Source organism: Pristiophorus japonicus, chromosome 14 (genome assembly GCF_044704955.1).
Source record: "Pristiophorus japonicus isolate sPriJap1 chromosome 14, sPriJap1.hap1, whole genome shotgun sequence".
Lineage (NCBI taxonomy): Eukaryota > Metazoa > Chordata > Chondrichthyes > Pristiophoridae > Pristiophorus > Pristiophorus japonicus.
The window spans coordinates 6,164,129-6,180,897 of record NC_091990.1 but is presented as its reverse complement, the minus strand read 5'-3'; positions in this window follow the sequence as shown (position 1 = coordinate 6,180,897).

The following is a 16,769-nucleotide window of genomic DNA, read 5'->3' as shown; positions in this document are numbered from 1 at the left end:
GTGCTGCCCCTGGGCCCTCGCCTCTCCTGGGCCCCGATCACGTCCCTCCACAGTCTCTCACAGCATTAATATGATATTGCCAATTTATTGTTACAAAATAGAAGGGTCCAGATCTAAAACCCTGACCACTGGAAATGTTAACCCCAGTCCGTGACACACTTCCAGCAAAATGTTGGTGCAGATGTATAGATGTGTGAATTGTATGCTAATGGTGGGGCATCAATGCAACGAGGTTTTAAGTGCACATCAACGAAACATGCAGACCGTTTCCAGACACACTGTAGCTGGACGGTGCCATACCCGCTTTAAGGAGCCCTTTGCAAATCATTTTCTGTTTACAGTGATTGTAGTATAACTCCAGCCTTGCATTAATTAATTCTTATTCCTGCTATTAGTCAAAACAAACACTATTGTGGCATAATTTGCTTCATTTTATATCAGCACAATGACATGATCAAATGGCAATGAATAACATATATAATTCAATTGCTTTGATCTGAGCTTTTTTTTTGTGTGACAACATTTTTTAAAAGCAGTTATTTTCAGTCTCTTAAAGGCCGATTTTAAACCCACGCAACCCAAAGGAAGATTGTTGCAGCGTCAGACCAGTCATTACCAGAACATGGCTGCAGGGGCTCCTCAGGGAAGCATCCTCCATCGAATCATCTTCAACTACTTCATCAATGTGCTCGGCCTTAAGATTAGGAATGGGGCTGTTCACTGATGACTGTGATGATGACCGAGTGAATCCCTTCCCACAGTCAGAGCAGGTGAACGGCCTCTCCCCAGAGTGAACTCGCTGGTGTCTCAGCAGGTGGGATGATAAAGTGAATCCCTTCCCACATTTGGTCATCCCACCTGCTGAGACACCAGCGAGTTCACAAGTGACTGCAGGGGTTGGATTCTGCTGTTAATCGCATCCTGGACCGCAGGTCGGGGCTATAAATAGAGCTGGAGCGCCGGGCCCTGGAACATTGTAGGCGATGGTGCGGCGAATGTGAGGACGGGGCCCGGAAGAGGCGAGGGCCCAGGGCCAGCACGGGCCCAGCCCACACTGCGATATGTGTGCACACTAGGCCCGTGCAGCAGAGCAGGTCTCCAGTCGTCCTGGTTAACCCTTGCCACTGGACCAAGACCTCGCTCTGTCAAGCCCGTGTGGTGGCTGGTGTGCAACGGTCACCCCACGTTAAAAAAATCCACCCACAGGCATCTTCCACCCCCTCAACTGGAGTTCAGGACTGGAACATCGGGTCCTTCATTGAAACATCTGTGAACTCATGGAAGCAAGTCATCCTCGTTCGAGGGACCGCCTATGATGATGATGATAATTCCACGGTGATCAGTTCCATTCACAACTTCTGATAATGGGCAATGCAGCCTATAACAGGACCTGGCTAACATCCAGGCCTGGACTGACAAGTGACAGGTGACATTAATGCCACATCTGTGCCAGATAATGACCGTCTCGAACAAGAAAAGGCCCAGCGATCTTCCCTTGACCTTCAACAGAACCACCATCACCGTGCAATGTGGGACACGCGGCAGCCAATTTGCGCACAGCAAGCTCCCACAAACAGCAACATGATAATGACCAGATAATCTGTTTTTAGTGATGGTTGATTGAGGGATAAATATTGGCCCCAGGACACTGGGGATAACTCCCCTGCTCTTCTTCAAAATAGTGCCACGGGATATTTTACGTCCACCTGAGAGAGCAGCCGGGGCCTCGGTTTAACGTCTCATCCAAAAGACGGCACCTCCGACAGTGCAGCGCTCCCACTGCGCATTGAGGCGTGCAGTGGTCGTGAAAGATGCTGTATAAATCCAAATCTTTCTTTCTTTTCCACTTGAAAGACTGCTTCCTGAAGATTATAAAGTGATTGAAGAATGGCAATGATATTGTAGAAACTACCTGAAATTAATTTCCCTTGAATGCACACTGTAGACCAAAACCACTACAGTCAATTCAATTGTCTTCGTTTCCTTCGCATGAGCGTTTTTTTCCCTTTGTATGAATCCGCTTTTAGCCAGACTGATTCATCAATAAGTTACAGCCCCCTCTGTGTTTTCTGACCTCCTAAAGGCAAAATGGAGAGTGGGAGGTTCTCTCCTCCCCCATGGATGGGCATTCAGCAGCCAGGTTTGCCCGTGAGCAATCATTGATTGAAAGCTGACTTCCCCGAGCCCTTCCCCATAACCGTCAGTGTCAACTGGGGTCAAGTAAGTTGGCCCTTCAGTAAAATAAACGCAACAAGGTGACTGCTGATTCAGTCCTCAATGTTCCCGTAGAGTTTTGTTGTGCTAATAGACATGTCTCTGTCTGTTACAGGCCAAGAAACAGGCAAAGGAATATTCACACACTCATTTATAATTGATAAGAAGGAGAGATCAGAAGTTTTCTTACTATTTAAGAACCTATAAGTCCCTTAAAAAAAATTCTTGATAGAATATTTCTTGATTCTTTTTGCAGACAGAGCGGTTTTGTTCGAGAAATCAAACCATAAGGGCTATGATGTTAGGAGTTAGGACAAGAGAAACCAGAAAAAATAGAGCTTGTAGCTTCAATAATAATGTAAGTGTGGTATTATATTTTTTTGCTTAATTCTAATCAATGATTTTTAAAAATTCATTCACAGGATGTGGGTATCGCTGGCAAGGCCGGCATTTATTGCCCATCCCTAATTGCCCTTGAGAAGGGGGTGGTGAGCCGTCTTATACAACTGAGTATCTTGCTGGGCCATTTCAGAGGGCAGTTAAGAGTCAACCACATTGCTGTGGGTCTGGAGTCATTTATAGGCCAGACCAGGTAAGGGTGGCAGATTTCCTTCCCTAAAGGATATTAGTGAATCAGATGGGCTTTTATGACAGTCCAGTAGTTTCATGGGCACCATTACTGTCACTAGCTTTTTATTCCAGATTTATTTAATTCTCCGAATTTAAATTCCCCAGCTGCTGGGGTGGGATTTGAACTCATACCTCTGGATTTTTAGTCGAGGCCTCTGGATTACTGGTCTAGTAACCTAACCACTATGATACCACACCCCCATTTGTACAAAATATTCCAGAAAACCAATTATCCTTTGCAATGTTCGAACAGTGACTATTTGGGTATTCAGCAAGAGAACAAGTCATCAGGAGCAGATGGAATCCATGCTGTAGCACTGAAACATGGCGGAGAAGCACTACTGGTGTGGATCCATGACCTCATCTCTCTTATCTGGAAGGAGGAGATCATGCTGGGAGAGCTCAGAGACGCTGCAATCGTGACCATCTTGAAGAAAGGTCACAAGTCCGACTGTTGTAACTACAGAGGAATCTCCCTGCTGTCGACACCGGGAATATCATCGCAAGAATCCTCCTCAATTGCCTTCTCCCTTTGGCTGAAGAGCTCCTCCCAGAGTCGCAATGCAGATTCCGCCCACTAAGGGGCACAATGGTCATGATCTTCACCGCGCGGCAGATACAAGAGAAATGCAGGGAACAGCACCGACCCCTGTACATGGCCTTCCTTTGGCCTCACAAAAGCCTTCGACACTGTCAACCGTGAGGGATTATGGAGCGCCCTCCTCAGATTCGGCTGCCCTCAAAAGTTTGTCACCATCCTCCGCCTGCTCCACGATGACATACAGGCCGTGATCCTGACCAACGGATCCACCACAGACCCAATCCACGTCCGGACCGGGGTCAAGCAGGGCTGCCTCATCGAACCAACGCTCTTACATAGAAACACAGAAACATAGAAAATAGGTGCAGGAGTAGGCCATTCAGCCCTTCTAACCTCCACCGCCATTCAATGAGTTCATGGCTGAACATGCAACTTCAGTACCCCATTCCTGCTTTCTCGCCATACCCCTTGATCCCCCGAGTAGTAAGGACTTCATCTAACTCCTTTTTGAATATATTTAGTAAATTGGCCTCAACAACTTTCTGTGGTAGAGAATTCCACAGGTTCACCACTCTCTGGGTGAAGAAGTTTCTCCTCAACTCGGTCCTAAATGGCTTACCCCTTATCCTTAGACTGTGACCCCTGGTTCTGGACTTCCCCAACATTGGGAACATTCTTCCTGCATCTAACCTGTCTGAACCCATCAGAATTTTAAACGTTTCTATGAGGTCCCCTCTCATTCTTCTGAACTCCAGTGAATACAAGCCCAGTTGATCCAGAAAATTCAGCTTTTGCCAAGATTTGAACTTGGATCACTAGATTCAAAGTACAGAGTGCTCACCATTACACCATTGAACCAACGATCTTCCTTGCTGCAATGCTCCATCTCACTCTCAGCAAGCTCCCCGCTGGAGTGGAGCTAATTTACAGGACAAATGGGAATCTCTTCAACCTCCGCAGCCTCCAGGCCAGATCCAAGGTAGTCCCATCCTCCGTCATCAAGCTACAATACGCAGACGAGGCTTGTGTCTGTGCACACTCAGAGGTCAAACTCCAAGCCATCGTCAACACCTTCACTGAGGCGTACTAGAGCATGGGTCTTACACTAAACATCTGTAAGACAAAGGTCCTCCACCAACCTACCCCCGTCATACAGCATTGCTCTCTGGTTATCAAAATCCATGACGAGACCTTGGACAACGTGGACCATTTTCCATACCTCGGGAGCCTACTGTCAACAAGGGCAGACATCGACGATGAGGTCCAACACTGCCTTCAGTGTGCCAGTGCAGCCTTCGGTCATCTGAGGAAGAGAGTGTTTGAAGACCAGGACCTCAAACCCGGCACCAAGCCCATGGTCTACAGAGCAGTGGTGATACCCACCCTCCTATATGGCTCAGGGACATGGACTATGTACAGCAGGCACCTCAAAACGCTGGAGAAGTACCACCAACGCTGCTTCCGCAAGATCCTGCAAATCCATTGGCAGAATAGGTGCACCAACGCCAGTGTCCTCGCTCAGGCCAACATCCCCAGCATCGAAGCACTAACCACTCAGCTGACCACTGACCGATCAACTCTGCTGGGCGGGCCACATCATCTGTGCCTGACACGAGACTCCCAAAACAAGCGCTCCACTCAGAGCTCCGACATGGCAAGAGAGTCTCAGGTGGGCACAGGAAAAGCTTCAAGGACACCCTCAAAACCTCCTTGAAAAAATGTAACATGCCCACTGACACCTGGGAATCTCTGACCCAAGACCGCTCAAAGTGGAGGAGAAAAATCCGGGAAGGCGCAGAACACCTCGAGCCTCTTCGCCGAGAGCAAGGTGAAGCCGAGTGTAGACAGCGGAAGGAGCGCACGACAACCCAGGCTCCCCACCCACCCGTCCCCCCAACCACCGTCTGCCCCACCTGTGACAGAGACTGTAGGTCCCGCATTGGTCTCATCAGTCACCTGAGAACTGCTGTTAGTGTGGGAGCAAGTCATCCTCGACTCCGGGGGACTGCCTCTGATGATGATGATGATGTGCAGGGTGGTTTAGTTGAGAATGAATGACCCTCCTTACTGATAGGGTCAGTAAGCTGCAGCACTGGCTACCTCTGACATCACGCTGCCTGTCCCAATCAGCTACCATATTAAATAGCACAGTAACAGGCCCTTCGGCCCATCAGGTCCATATCGGTGTTTGTGCTCCACACGAGCCTCCACCCACCCCACATCATCTCACCCCATCAACATATCCTTCTATTTATTTCCCTCTCGCGTACTTATCTAGCCTCCCCTTAAATACACGTACGCTATCGCTATGCTATCTTTCTTCGGACTCCTGTGCGATCTGCATCATTTCCTGACTTTCACGTTAAAAGTTTTATGCAAATAGGCCAACAAAGATATTTGCATGAGTGGAATATTTGATGAAGGGGAGCTTGAATGTTTATACTGTGTAGGATCGCTGCAGTAATAATTTCCCAACAGCTCCTTTGTATTTTAATAGTAACAGTGATTTCTAATCGGCATTTCAGGACTGAGTAGGAGTTGTAAAGAATTTTATGCTGCACATTAAGTTCTCAATAACTTTTTTAATTAACACAAATTTATATTTGAACTAATGTGGAATAGGCAGCTGTAATTTTCATTCCAATCACCGTCCATATAATACCTGCAGAAAAAACTGATGATAATCTGTGAGTCACGTTCGAATCTGATGCAATTTCTTTTTAACTAATTAAGCTGTGAATAATTAGTAACTTTAAGTATATTAAACAAGTATATAAACATTTATTTATGCCTTTTAAGTGTTATTTACAATTACAATACTTACTGTTTTGTCAACTCGGTTAGCTTTTCCATGTAATAAAGTGGTATAAACACCATGCTAACATTTAAACATCAGAAGGTTTTATCTATCACTCTGAAAGTTATGGACAAATAAAGAGTTGAATAACTTTCGATCTCAACCAGTGCTGCCATTTTCTCAGGCAGCAGATGCTGGTAAGGGAGAGTTGCTGCAATGGAGCCTGTGGGAGCGGAGGGGCTGTGGGAGCGGAGGGGCTGTGGGAGCGGAGGGGTTGTGGGAGCGGAGGGGCTGTGGGAGCGGAGGGGTTGTGGGAGCGGAGGGGCTGTGGGAGTGGAGGGGTTGTGGGAGCGGAGGGGCTGTGCAGAGGGGCTGTGGGAGCGGAGGGGCTGCAGGAGCGGAGGGGCTGTGGGAGCGGAGGGTTTTTGGGAGTGGAGGGGCTGTGGGAGCGGAGGGGCTGTGGGAGTGGAGGGTTTTTGGGAGCAGAGGGGCTGTGGGAGTAGAGGGGCTGCAGGAGCGGAGGGGCTGTGGGAGTGGAGGGGCTGTGGGGCTGTGGGAGTGGAGGGGCTGTGCGGAGGGGCTGTGCGGAGGGGCTGTGGGAGCAGAGGGGCTGTGGAAGCGGTGGGGCTGTGGGAGCGGAGCGGCTGTGGGAGTGGAGGGGCTGTGGGAGCGGAGGGGCTGCGGGAGCGGAGGGGCTGTGGGAGCGGAGGGGCTGTGGGAGCGGAGCGGCTGTGGGAGTGGAGGGTTTTTAGGAGTGGAGGGGCTGTGAGAGCGGAGGGGCTGTGGAAGCGGTGGGGCTGTGGGAGTGGAGGGTTTTTGGGAGCGGAGGGGCTGCGGGAGCGGAGGGGCTGTGGGAGCGGAGGGGCTGCGGGAGCGGAGGGGCTGTGGGAGCGGAGGGGCTGTGGGAGCGGAGCGGCTGTGGGAGTGGAGGGTTTTTAGGAGTGGAGGGGCTGTGGGAGCGGAGGGGCTGTGGGAGCGGAGGGGCTGTGGGAGTGGAGGGTTTTTGGGAGCGGAGGGGCTGCGGGAGCGGAGGGGCTGTGGGAGCGGAGGGGCTGCGGGAGCGGAGGGGCTGTGGGAATGGAGGGTTTTTGGGAGTGGAGGGGCTGCGGGAGCGGAGGGGCTGTGGGAGTGGAGGGTTTTTGGGAGTGGAGGGGTTGTGGGAACGGAAGGGCTGTGGGAGCGGAGGGGCTGTGGGAGCGGAGGGGCTATGGGAGTGGAGGGTTTTTGGGAGCGGAGGGGCTGCGGGAGCGGAGGGGCTGTGGGAGCAGAGGGGCTGTGGGAGTGGAGGGTTTTTGGGAGCGGAGGGGCTGCGGGAGCGGAGGGGCTGTGGGAGCGGAGGGGCTGTGGGAGCGGAGGGGCTGTGGGAGCGGAGGGGCTGTGGGAGTGGAGGGTTTTTGGGAGTGGAGGGGTTGTGGGAACGGAAGGGCTGTGGGAGTGGAGGGTTTTTGGGAGTGGAGGGGTTGTGGGAACGGAAGGGCTGTGGGAGCGGAGGGGCTGCGGGAGCGGAGGGGCTGTGGGAGCGGAGGGGCTGTGGGCTGGTGATTGGGGGGGTGGGGTTCCCCTGTCGATACATGCTAGAGGCGGTGGTGCTCACCCGTCGGGTCTACCTGCCTTTCATCGCGGCATTCCCTGGGCTAAGGGAGCTGTCTCCTCTTTCCCAGATTTGACATGCTTCCCTCCACGTCTGCTACTCTGCCGTGACCATTTACTCCTCCTCTGGACCCATCTTCTGTTTCTTTACTTGTCCCCTTACCACTCTTCCATCTCGGGCAGCCCCCCGAGGTCGAGGATGACTTGCTCCCACACTAACACCAGTTCTCAGGTGACTGATGAGACCAAAGCGGGACCTACAGTCTCTGTCACAGGTGGGGCAGACGGTGGTTGGAGGGACGGGTGGGTGCGGAGTCTGGTTTGCCGTACGCTCCTTCCGCTGCCTGCGCTTGGCTTCCGTGTGCTCCCGGCGACGAGACTCGAGGTGCTCAGCGCCCTCCCGGATGCACTTCCTCCACTTAGGGCGGTCTTGGGCCAGGGACTCCCAGGTGTCGGTGGGGATGTTGCATTTTATCAGGGAGGCTTTGAGGATATCATTGAAACGTTTCCTCTGCCCTACCTGGGACTCGCTTGCCGTGGCGGAGCTCCAAGTAGAGCGTTTGTTTTGGGAGTTTGGTATCGGGAATGCGGACGATGTGGACCGTCCAGCGGAGATGGTCGAGCGTGGTCAATGCTTCGATGCTGGGGATGTTGGCCTGAGCGAGAACACTGACGTTGGTGCGTCTATCCTGCCAATGGATTTGCAGGATCTTGCGGAGGCAACGGTGGTGGCTCTTGTTGGTGGTACAGTTATTGGTGCCTACTGTACATAGTCCATCAACATTACCACTGCCTTATGCCTCACACCGTTATCCCTTTTGTCATTTAATCACTCCTGCTCTCCAACCTATCACAGACCTTCCTTTATGTTCTTTCCCCCTCCCCCATCCTACTGGTTCCCAGGCTTTGCACTTGCTTATAAACCTGTTAAATCTCAAATCTTTTCCAGTTCTGATGAAGGGTCATCGACCTGAAACGTTAACTCTGTTTCTCTCTCCACAGACGCTGCCTGACCTGCTGAGTGTTTCTAGCATTTCCTTGTTTTATTTTAAAAAAGAATTGTTGTCATTCATAATGAATAATTTTACAATTGTCTTAAAACACAATTAATATTTCTAGTTTTTGGTCTTTTAAAGTGAGAGTTTTGCTGAGTCTAACACTGCGTCATACAAGATCATTAGGAACAAAAGAAAAACACTTCAAATCATGAATGTCTGACATAAAAGTGGAAAATGCTCAGTGGTTCTTTAACATGTTCACACAAACCCCAAGACTGTCAATTCCATCTCAACAATGGGTCAAGGTTCACCGCTGACTCCTGTGAGAAACAGCAGGCATTTTACTTATCACATTGTTTTATTTCATTCCCTGATCTTATTTTATTCGCCTTTTCAAATCAACCCACATTCACGCCACACTCAAAGCAATCTGTAGATGCGAAAAGGTTCATGTTCCATGATTCGGGGATATACTGCATGAATGGTTCTAAAGTTGTGAAGATTTTCGGGGCAGTAGCTGGTCTCCAACTCACGATCCTGACAAACTGAGCTCTCTTCAATTCTACCTTGTTCCTCCTGTGTCGTTTCGGATCAATGAATTGGTCTCAGCTTGGATTTGCAGTTCAATCCATAGTCACCCAAATCCATTGAGTTCCAAAGATTGTTTTCACATTGAAATCATTAAAACTTTTCCATTTATAAGTTCTGGGAACAAAAATGCAAATTCTACAATTTTACCAACAGTACCAGAAGGTCTAAACCTGCTCTGGATTGATCAGGTTAAATCCATTCACACAAGCTAAGTATTTTTGGCTCAGATTGCACCCGTTCTTATCAGTCAGTAACTTATTCAGTGATGTTTGGAATTTCTATAACACAGTCGTCCTGGGGATCATTTGTTGTGTGTTTTATTGATTATATCTTATTGATAAGTTTTAAAATGAAAGTCAATGCTGGGAAGTCATAGAACCACAGAAATTTACAGCATGGAAGGAAGCCATTCGGCCCATCGTGTCCGTGCCGGCCAATCAAGAGCTATCCAGCCTAATCCCACTTTCCAGCTCTCGGTCCGTAGCCCGGTAGGTTACGGCACTTCAGGTGCACGTCCAAGCATTTTTTAAATGTGGTGAGGGTTTCTGCCTCTACCACCCTTTCAGGCAGTGAGTTCCAGACTCCCAACAACCTCTGGGTGAAAATATTTCCCTTCAAATCCCCTCTAAACTTTCTACCAATTACTTTAAATTTATGCCCCCTGATTCTTGATCCCTCTGCTAAGGGAAACAGGTCCTTCCTATCCACTCTATCCAGGCCCCCTCATCATTTTATACACCTCAATAAAGTCTCCCCTCAGCCTTCCCTGTTCCAAAGAAAACAACCCCAGCCTATCCAATCTTTCCCCGTAGCCAAAATTCTCCAGTCTTGGCAACATCCTCATAAATCTCCTCTGTGCCCTCTCTCGTGCAATCAAATCCTTCCTGTAATGTGGGAATGCACAGAAGGTCAGCCAGTATCTGAAATAGATAAAGAGAATATTGTAGGGTACTTTGTAAAACTTTAATTCTAATTTCCAAGGCCTGTGTTTTGTTATTTTATCTTTCTGTATTTTGAAATCTCTTTCAAAATGGAACTAATTTAAAAGAAAAGAGTATCTTTTGATGAGATGCAAGGTGAAATATACATCAAAAATGTCTTTCGTGACTTTATCTGGGAGCATTTATATTTCATTAAATAAAAGCGAGATACTCATTCATGACCGAGTGATGCACTAATTCAGTGATAGTTTGTGTATTTCTCAAGGCATGAAGGGCACAGATCTCCGATATGATGTTCCCGATATTGGGGAATGGCAGAGAGCAGTGTATTCTTGGATTGTGAAATCTGATTGGAACCGAAATCAGAGCCCCACTTCATGGTATAAACCCAACACGTGTGGGATCACTGCTGCTTTTAACCAGAGCCCCCTTTTAAAAGGTAGGATGAAAGCTGAGATCAGCACACTAAAAGAAAGACTTGCATTTATATAGCGCCTTTCACGAGCACCGGACGTCTCAAAGCGCTTTACAGCCAATGAAGTACTTTTGGAGTGTGGTCACTGTAGTAATGGTAAGTCACTACATTATAACCAGCGTCAGACTTTAGCTTCGAGTCTCCCAGATCTGCATACTGTATCCCCCTCCTCCAAAGCACCCAATCCCATACTACCTGTTCTGCTCACCACATGATAACCTGCCATCGAAATGATTGCATACCCTACATGGATATGGAGTACCCAATCTATATCTATTTGCAACCGTTCCCTGTTTCTTATTAGAAAGATTGAGTAGGCCAGGTCTATATTCCCTCGAGTTTAGGTGAATGAGAGGTGATCTCATTGAAACATAGAAGATTCTGAGGGGGATTGACAGGGTAGATGCAGAGAGGATGTTTCCCCCGGGCTGGGGAGTCTAGAACCAGGGGGCACAGTCTTAGGATAATGGGTCGGCCATTTAGGACTGAGATGAGGAGGAATTTTTTCACTCAGAGGATTGGAATTTGGAATTCTCTGCCCCAGAGGGCTGCGGATGGTCAGTCTTTGACTTTATTCAAGACAGAGATCGATAGATTTTTTGGATAGTAAGGGAATTAAGGGATATGGGGATAGTGCAGGAAAGTGTTGAGGTCGAAGTTCAGCCATGATCTCATTGAATGGCGGAGCAGGCTCGAGGGGCTGACGGGCCGACTCCTGCTCCTATTTCTTGTGTTCTTGTGATCATGAGATGCCTCTGTAACTACCCTGCGTGAGCTGGCAGTACAAGCTCGACTGTGTCGCTCCGTCCACCCACAGGCTGATGACGAAGCAGCATTGGTTTCCCGTCTAAACGCGCCTCATGGCCAGGATGTACCTGCAGTGAGGCTGCGCTTGGAATGAGCTCTTTCTTACTTTCGTGTCAAAAGAAGCAACTGTCGATATTTTGTGGAGACAGTTTCTTGATGTTCTCGCTCCCATCGCACCTTCCTTCTCAGAGTATGCCACTGATTAATGTTGCAGAAATGCTGTGGTGCAAATCGCAACAAATGCTCCTTGCGCGCGGCAGGATTTTGTCACTGTCTGTGAGTCTGCGCCCTACGTTTCACCGTGCACGGATGGATGTGCGAAACGTGCACCAGGTCAGAACAAAGGCAACATTTTGCTCTTTGTTTGGTGCAGACAATCCCATTTGCAGCTCCTGGACAAAGCTTCTTAAATATTCACTTGAGATTCGGATTTTCAAGAACGTTTCTCACTCGGAGTTCCATGTTTGTCAAGAAAATAATTCCAGTTGGTAAATAAATGTGTTAATTGGGGAGATGCTAAAGATGGCAGCGAAAATACAATTTGGAATAACAATTTTCCCCAAGAATGTTATCTTCGTATTAAAGCAAATTAATCGCGGTGCCAACTTTGAGCTCAACAGGTTACCCTACCCCCCGTTAAGCCGTTTGAAACTGTTAGTGAAATCACAGTGATTCAGTGCTCACCGAGCGCAAAACATTTAAGTTGCTGCATCCTCTTTCGAGCCATCCAACATGGAAGCTGAGGGGAGGCCTAACTGAGCTGTATACAATTATGAGGGGCCTTAATAGAGTGGATAGGAAGGATCTATTTCCCTTTAGCAGAGGGGACCAAACTGGTAGCAATACGGTGGAGGAGGATTTCCTGGAGTGTATAAGGGATGGTTTTCTAGACCAGTACGTCAAGGAACCAACTAGAGAGTTGGCCATCCTAGACTGGGTGTTATGTAACGAGAGAGGATTAATTAGCAATCTTGTTGTGCGAGGCCCCTTGGGGAAGAGTGACCATAATATGGTAGAATTCTTCATTAAGATGGAGAGTGACACAGTTAATTCAGAGACTAGGGTCCTGAACTTAAAGAAAGGTAACTTTGATAGTATGAGTTGTGAATTGGCTAGAATAGTCTGGCGAATGATACTTAAAGGGTTGACGGAGGATAGGCAATGGCAGACATTTAAAGATCACATGGATGAACTTCAACAATTGTACATCCCTGTCTGGCGTAAAAATAAAACGGAGAACCTGGCTCAACCGTGGCTAACAAGAGAAATTAGGGATAGTGTTAAATCCAAGGAAGAGGCATATAAATTAGCCAGAAAAAGCAGCAAACCTGAGGATTAGGAGAAATTTAGAATTCAGCAGAGGACAAAGGGTTTAATTAGGAGGGAGGAAAATAGAGTATGAGAGTAAGCTTGCAGGGAACATAAAAACGGACTGCAAAAGCTTCTATTGATATGTGAAGAGAAAAAGATTAGTGAAGACAAACGTAGGTCCCTTGCAGTCAGAATCAGTCGAAGGGCCGAATGGCCTACTGCTGCACCTATTTTCTATGTTTCTATGTTTCTATGTTAATAACCAGGGTGCATAGATTTAAAGCCAGAGGATGGTGGGGGTCTGGAACTCACTGCCTAAAAGGGTGGTAGAGGCAGAAACCCTCACCACATTTAAAAAGTACTTGGATGTGCACCTGAAGAGCCGTAACCTACAGGGCTACGGACCAAGAGCTGGAAAGTGGGATTAGGCTGGATAGCTCTTTGTCAGCCGGAGCGGACACGATGGGCCAAATGGCCTCCTTCCGTGCTGTAAATTTTTGATTCCATGAAAATATATTATCCCTTTGCAGTGACTACTAGACAGTGTATAAAATAGCATGACCTCTTTGTTCAGTTTGCACGCTTCTTACATTTGCAATCCCGTTCCTACAAAGAGCAGTGGCTGATTCCTTTTGCTCATTGTCAGAGCACTCACCCATTGTGCAATACAAGGTGAAAGCACACACCCATTGTGACCAGATAAATGCTATGCTCAAATGTCAAAGCTTTTTGGTTCTTTCTCCACCCCCCCTTCTATTTTCCCTATATTGTTCTTCCTTTGACTCTTTCCTCCTGAAAGAAAGACTTGCATTTATATAGCGCCTTTCACGACCACCAAACGTCTCAAAATGCTTTACAGGCAATGAAATACTTTTTGAAGTGTAGTCACTGTTGTAATGTGGGAAACACAGCAGCCAATTTGCGCACAGCAAGCTCCCACAAACAGCAATGTGATAATGACCAGATAATCTGTTTTAGTGATATTGATTGAGGGATAAATATTGGCCAGGACACCGGGGATAACTCCCCTGTTCTTCTTCAAAATGATGCCATGAGATCTTTTACATCCACCAGAGAGGGCCTCAGTTTAACGTCTCACCCGAAAGACGGCACCTCCGACAGTGCAGCACTCCCTCAGCACTGCACTGGGAGTGTCAGCCTAGATTTTTTTTGTTCTCATTCTCTGGAGTGGGACCTGAACCCACAGCCTTCTGACTCAGAGAGCTACTCACTGAACCACAGCTGACATCAAGCAATAACTTTGCTGCCACCCAGCGACATCATTCGAAAATACAGCCTTAGTTTCCACATGTACGCAGATGACACCCAGCTCTGCCACACCAGCCTCTCTCTCGACCCTTCCATGGTCTCTAAATTGTCAGACTCCTAGCCCGACATCCAGTTCTGGATGAGGAGAAATTTTCTCCAAATAAATATTGGGAAGACCAAAGTCATTGGCATCGGTTCCCGTCACAAACTCCATTCCCTCGCCACCGACTCCAGCCCTTTCCACAACATCTGTCTGAGGGTGAAACAGACTGTTTGCAACCTTGGTGTCATATTTGACCCCGAGATGAGCTTTCAACCACATATCCGCAGTATAACTAAGACCGACTATTTCCACCTCCGTAACATCGTCCGTCTCCGCCCTTGCCTCAGCTCATCCGCTGCTGAATCCCTCATCCATACCTTTGTTACCTCTAGGCTTGACTATTCCAATGCCCTCCTGGCTGGCCTCCCACATTCTCCAACATCATCATCATAGGCAGTCCCTCGAAATAGAGGAAGACTTGCTTCCACTCTAAAAGTGAGTTCTCACGCTCCTTCCGCTGCCTGCGCTTGGTTTCTGCATGCTCTCGGCGATGAGACTCGAGGTGCTCAGCGCCCTCCCGGATGCTCTTCCTCCACTTAGGGCGGTCTTTGGCCAGGGACTCCCAGGTGCTGGTGGAGATGTTGCACTTTATCAGGGAGGCTTTGAGGGTGTCCTTGTAACGTTTCCTCTGCCCACCCTGGGGCTTGTTTGCCGTGTAGGAGTTCCGAGTAGAGTGCTTGCTTTGGGAGTCTCGTGTCGGGCATGCGGACAATGTGGCCTGCCCAGTGGAGCTGGTCGAGTGTGGTCAGTGCTTCGATGCCGGGCATGTTGGCCTGATGGAGAACACTGACATTGGTGCATCTGTCCTCCCAGGGGATTTGCAGGATCTTGTGGAGACATCGTTGGTGGTATTTCTCCAGCACTTTGAGGTGTCTACTGTATATGGTCCATGTTTCTGACAATTCTCCAACAATGGTAGCAGTCAGATAATGAGCTATGAGAAGGACTGGGGTGTATACCGAAAATATTTTGCTACAATTTGGTTCTGAACACGAGAGTAAAATATCAAGTGCATACTGTATACTGTTTACTGGATCCAGGTATATTCAGCACTTGTTTTATTCCCACTTTCCGAGTTCGGAAACTTTCTTTTAACTCCAGTTTTATGCAGGCTGAACTAATACGAGTCTTTGTTCGGAATTGTTATGCATGAGTCTAAAAGCGTAGATATCCGTTTTGTGTTACGTTTTCAGTAAAGCGCTTGAAGTGTATACCATGCACCTTGCATCTATAATTGACTAACTGCATTTTCTTCTCTCCAGTGCTTGCTCTTTTAATAGGCAGGAAGCTGTAATGGAGTAAGTTAATGGTATTGATCAGAACATCAGTGCACTTCCTCATGTAAATGGAGCTTACGGCTTCAACAGCTCGTTAGTGAAGAGCGTCTTACGCTTATTAAGAGATAGAGATGAATTGAACCTCGGGCAAGGCTTTGCATTATGTGAAGCAAACTTAAGTACATTCTATTAGAGGGGGCAAAGATTTGCAGTCAATTTTTGTCAATCTGACAATAAACAAAGCTTAGAGGTGAAATGAAAAACTTAACACTGGAAATCTGAACTAAAATGCTGGTAATACATAAGAAATAGGAAGTAGGAGCAGGAGTCGGCCATTTGGCCCCTCGAGCCTGCCCCACCATTCAATGAGATCACAGCAGATCGCTGAGAATCTGAAATATTTAGCGTGTGACGAGTCATGCAAATGCAGCTCTGGAACATGAACAGATCTTTCATTCTCAGGTCCTGTTCGAAAGTGCTGGAAATGCACAACAGATTTGTTTTACAATTTCAACAAACAACATTTACTCGGGGCTGAAAGCAGCGCGGGAGAAAGCGATAAAGACTGGCCCCGCGGAAGTGGCAAAGACGCAAATATTCGCCGATGAGTCAAGAAACGTTCAAGTGCTTTGCATATTAATGAAATAGCTTGCTGTGGCCCCATTGCTCATCACCACAGTGTGGAACATTAAATATACATAACGCTTCTCTCTATAATGCTTTCAATTAGCATTAATGATAGATGGCCACAGTAAATGTTGACCTGAGGTCTTAAATTTTGTGATGACAGAACGGTCGGGTAGGATGGAAACCAAATTATCATGCATCGAGCTTAAAAAATAAAATAAATTCATTTGGCTAGGGAGTCGGTTATTTTGCGGCCTGTGATTCAGACCACACAAAGAAAATCAACACTTAATTTTATTGCGAACCACACAATAAACATATATTCTGTTCAGGAAGTCGCTGCAGAAAGAGGTGTCAGGGAGTATGCAGTGATATATCACCCAGGATGCACTGCAGGAAATGGAGTGAGTCTCCCCTAGTGGAAGAGCCCACTGCGATAGGCTGAATCGCTGCACGCTGGGCTGAGCAACATTTCCAAAAACCCAATTTTTCTTTAGAAAGGGGGGGGGTTCAGCTCCCCTGTGACACATTAATTACACACTGACTAAATCATGTTTGTGACAGAACATGAGATGCAGATCAAACGTGAATTCCTTCA